Source organism: Bison bison, unplaced genomic scaffold (genome assembly GCF_000754665.1).
Source record: "Bison bison bison isolate TAMUID 2011002044 unplaced genomic scaffold, Bison_UMD1.0 scf7180017864213, whole genome shotgun sequence".
NCBI lineage: Eukaryota > Metazoa > Chordata > Mammalia > Artiodactyla > Bovidae > Bison > Bison bison.
The window spans coordinates 2,581,429-2,586,430 of record NW_011494785.1 but is presented as its reverse complement, the minus strand read 5'-3'; the positions used below and the strand labels follow the sequence as shown (position 1 = coordinate 2,586,430).

The 5,002-nt window shown below is 51.3% G+C and overlaps 1 long non-coding RNA gene across 1 annotated transcript in view; it reads right to left on the bottom strand.

The window, feature by feature from the left end:
• The window catches only part of LOC104992221, a 25,519-nt gene that overhangs the window by 16,244 nt on the left and 4,273 nt on the right, over window positions 1-5,002 (bottom strand). Inside the window, exon 2 of the long non-coding RNA XR_825678.1 lies at window positions 1,003-1,157. This is a non-coding gene — a long non-coding RNA (uncharacterized LOC104992221). The remainder of the gene's footprint in view (window positions 1-1,002; window positions 1,158-5,002) is intronic.

The following is a 5,002-nucleotide window of genomic DNA, read 5'->3' as shown; positions in this document are numbered from 1 at the left end:
CCGTCACACACCCGCTTCCTCCTCTGCCTCTCACCGCCAGCATCCTCGGAGGGGCCAGCACAAGGTTTCCATTAGCGAAGCACATTTTTGTGCTATGGATATTGAACCGGGGAGGAAAGAAAGCAGACTGTTGTCCATGATGGATGGGTTTTCTAGAGGGCTTCCCAGGGTGGTCCTTAAGGGGCCAGGATGGAGCCACGCAGGCTTCACAGCTTCACAACATGCCCTTGTTCGGGTGCGTGCCCATGCTGGGGGTCTGTCTGCTCTGCCCCTGGCTTCCCCCACCTCCATCCCTCCTTGCCCTCCCTCCCCCTCCCCCCAACATCCCAGCTTCCAGTTTATCTCAGTGCAAAACACCTTCTCAGTTCTCCTTTTAGAATCAAAAGTGCCCTGTCCCTGGGCTTGCTCTGTATTACCAATGTGGCTATCCTGAAGTGGGAGGATGGCATGAGGACCCCAGCTCGAGAAACGTAGCCTGATAATCCTGCATTTAAAAATATCTCTATCTCCCTTTCCAGAATGCTGAGGTTTTCTTAAGCTTTGTAAGCGTGCTTTCCCCATGTTCGTCACCCTTATCCACACACAGTCCAGATGAAATGGGATGGATGAACCACAGGCCCATTTCAGGGTTCTCCATGACTTGCATGGTGCTGAGAACAGAGTAAGCAGGAGCTGGATAAATGATTTACAAACATGACTTGGGGTCTATGGAAACTTAGTTTATAAATCCATTTCCCTCAGCTCAGTTAACTCCGTTTTTAAATTTTATTATTTTATTTTTGAAATATATATTTATTCGGCTGAGTCAGGTCCTAATTGCATCATACAGGATCCCTTGTGGCATGTGGGCTTAGTTGCTCCTTGGCGTGTGGAATCTTAGTTCCCTGTCCAGGGATCAAATCTGCATCCCCTGCTTTGCAAGGCAGATTCTTAACCACTGAAGCACCAGAGAAGTGCCCCCCCACACACACTTTTTTTTTTTAAATAGAAGAAGGAAATGACCTTTGGGAATTTGAGTGGCTGAGTGAAGAAGCAAATCCAGTCCTCCCAGAAGTCCCTTCCCAGTCCATCTCGTCACACTGTTGGGGGAACTTTGAACCACTATCTTAAGTACCTCTGCCCTCAGGGTGCTTTCAGCCTGGCCAGGCAGTCAGAACCTATGGAGGAAATAATAAAAGACAATTCAGGGAAATGACAGTGAATAGTCCAACACAAAACTGCTTTGGGGACAGATAGCGCTTGAAAACGGGAATGCATCGAGACCCAATTCACTGAGCAAAAAGGTGGAAAGGCTATAAAGGGAAACGTTCACCCAAGGTCAAATCACTGAAGACAAAGCCAAGCTCATCAAATCTTTAATCCTGCGGAAGGACTTTCAAAGAGCCTTTGGGGACAGGTGGAGTGACCGACAGGACGCCCAGACCTCCCAGGAGAAGCCTGAAGATCAGTGCCACATCCGGTCTTTTATTCTTTAGCTCTTTCCACCCCTGGGGCAGAACAACTCTAAGTCACGGAGTCTCTTGCAGCATCCAAAAGTCCATACTGTCCAAGTCTCAGAAATTTACGTATTAGAGGCTCCAAGAAATTCTAAGGGCAAAACCAAAACCAAAGAACAGAAAACCCCACATCAGGAAGCCTTTAACTCAGTGTTATCGGAGCTTCCCTCTCTGACCTTCAGAACCATCGTCCCTGCTACCTGGTCCCTAGGAGAAGTGGAACACCGAGGAAGGAAGCCTTTGTCTGGGGCGGTTTTAGGTACTGACCCACATGTTGCCTTCCTGAGGGGCTCCCTAGCTCTCAGATCCCTGAGTTCACACATAAAGACAAACCCATGTGTTCCTTTCCTTCTGGAAGGAATCTCAGCACTCCCCACCTACCTCTGCTCCCACACCTGCCTCCTGGGCATGTTGTGGGTCTTCTCCCCAGAGAGTTGCCAGAGATCGAGTCTCATCTACCGGTTTGTCCAGGGCTTAGCATGGACCTTGGCGTGCAAAACGTAGGTGTGTAAACAAATGTGAGCTGAGTGGGATGCATTGCACCTATGAGTAGTTCTAGTGCTTTCTTTTCTCTTCTCCTGAAAACCTCACCTCCACCCCGCAACCCAGAGACTGTGTCTGGAGTCTCCCCAAAGGCCCAGCTTGGAGGTACTGAGATCCTCCACCCCACTCCCTCCCTCCACCCCAACCTTTCCCTGAAGCTTCTGCCCTAAAATCTCTGTGTCCCCAGTTGATGGGGCAGCAGCCTGTGCCCCACCTCCTGCCCCTCCTCTCCACACTCCTCCCCACTCCTCCTTGTCCTCTCCCCACCGCCCTCTCTCCCACTTCCCACCACCCCACCCCAGCCAGGCTTTCTTTCCCTCTATTGAGCTGTCAGCCCAGCAGCTGGCTCCAAGGAACCTCTGTTTGGCTGGGCCCTGGGCCAATCCCTTGCCTCCAGCTGCCCGATTCAGGATGATCTAAATCAGAGATGCATGTGTAGGCCTCGTGTCCTCAAGGGATGCTCTTCCCTGGGCTTCTGGGATAAAGAGCACCCTCAGAGAATAGCCACATCCGGCCAGTGGTGGCACCTCTGACCACAGCCACCATGGCCACTAGCTCTGCTAGTCCAGAGTGGACGCAGTTTGTAGGGGTGGCTTTGGAGAGGGTCTCGGCTCTCTTTCAGGAAGAGGGCTTCCTGCTCCTTCCCAATGGCTCAAGTGGTAAAGAATCTGCCTGTAATGCAGGAGATACAGGAGACGCGGGTTTGATCCCTGGGTCTGGAAGATCCCCTGGAGAAGAGCATGGCAACCCATTCCAGTATTCCTGCCTGGAGAATCCCATGGACAGAGGAGCCCGGTGGGCTACAGTCCTTGGGGTCACAAAGAGTCAGACATGACTGAGCGCGTACGTGTGCATACATCCTGCTCCTTGTCACTGAAAGAGGCTGGTTCTGGGAATGGCCCAGGCTGGTCTTGGAAGATCCAGATGCGTGTCAGAGAAGATGTAGGAAAATGCTAGGGCCCCATCCTGTGTCCGCACCCCAGCTGCTTTCTGCACACAGGACACGAGGGAGGTCCAGGAAAAGAACTGTGGGACCTGCTCTTGGGGCAATGAGGCAGAGGACGAGGCCGGGGTAGGGAGTGGTGTGCAGGGAAAAGGGCACGTGACCTGCTAACTACACCAGCCAAGGGGCCCCGCAGCCCCCCACCATGTGGAGGAGCAGGAAACAGGGACGTCTCCAGGTCCTGACATGTGGTTGTAATGATCACAGACCTCATAGGCGCCTGGGGACCTCAGAGGTCATCTCCTGCATCCTCCTGCTTCCGGGCAGGGCTGTATCTAAACTAGTCAAGATGTGCAGGCAGTTCTGTTTGTAAAGGTCCCTGGAGAAGGGGGGAAATGAGCTTCCTTTCATCAAATATGAGGCTTGAGGATCTCAGTGTTGACTTTGCCACCATCATCCACAAAGGTCATACTTTAGAAAGACTACGTCAGAAACTGTCTCATGACTCAGCTGGATGCTGGGACACATGGGTCCTGGGTCAGGAGAGGGTTGGGATCCACCTTCCCCAAGTTTCCCAGGCCTGGGAGTGCCCATTGCCCAGCCACGCCCTCCAGCTGCCCTTCCGGCTCTCTGCTCATCTTGGCGATGTGTGTGGGTGGTTAGAACAGGAGTCAGCAACACGAGCACCCTGTTATTGGTACGATGCATGCTCATAGCTGCTACGACTGCAGCTCTCGGTGGAAAAGAAAGTCTGTCTTTCAGTTTCTTTCGTAAGAAGATCTGTGGTCCAGACTTCCCTGGCGGTCCAGTGGTTAAGACTCTGCACTTCCAATGCAGGAGGCGCGGGTTCGATCCGTGGTCGGGGAACTAAGATCTCCACATGCCACCCAGTGTGGCCAAAAATTTTAAAAAGGAAAAAAAAAAAAAAAAAACATTTGTCTACCATCCTGTCCCAAGGCAGAAAGGGGGTTAGGGTGAGTGTCCCAGCTGGGATGTCTTCCCTGATCTGTCTCTCCTTCCACCTCCTCTCTGCCTCCCCAGCCAGGCCATGATAGGTTCCCCACCTCACACTGCCATCTTCTGTGTATCCCCCATAACCACACTGGGTGACCTTTTGGAGGGGCAGTGGTGTGGTACAGAGTAACTGTTAGGGGGTCCCCATGGGGTGGGCTTCCCTGGTGGTTCAGATGGTAAAGAATCTGCCTGCAATACGAGAGACCTGGGTTAAATCCTTGGGTCAGGAAGATATCCTGGAGAAGGGAATGGCAATCCACTGACATATTCTTGCCTGGAAAATTCTATGGAATTCTCCAGAGGTGCCTGGAGGGCTACGGTTCATGGGGTCGCAAAGAATTGGATAGGAGTGTGTGACTAACATTTTTACACCATGGGGTACCCGTATAATTTAGTATCTAAACCAGAATGCCATTGAGGTTGAAAAGGCTGCCATTATTGATGCAGGATGACAGGCATAAATCAGAATTCCACCAGGTCAAGTGGAGTCCTCGATCACCCTGGCTCAGAGTTTGAATGAAGTCCCTACAACTTATATTATCTGATCCTGAGCAATTGAACTATTTTGAGTCTTAGGTTTCTTATTGGTAAAAACCATGGTAGTCCAATGTGATAGCAGAGTCAGACACAACTTAGTAAACATACTAATGTACAATATCTACCCCCTAGTCAGGGGCAGGATCTCGGTCTTTGAAATGCATGAGTTATTCAAGATGTTTGTTAAAAATTAAGATGCCCAGGGACTTCCCTGGCAGTCTAGTGGTTAAAGCTCCATGCTCCTAATGCATGGGGCATGGGTTCAATCCCTGGTCAGAAAACATGGTATAAGACCCCATACACTGCGTAAGATCAGATCAGATCAGATCAGTCACTCAGTCGTGTCCAACTCTTTGCGACCCCATGAATTGCAGCACGCCCGGCCTCCCTGTCCATCACCAGCTCCCGGAGTTCACTCAGACTCACGTCCATCGAGTCAGTGACGCCATCCAGCCATCTCATCCTCTGT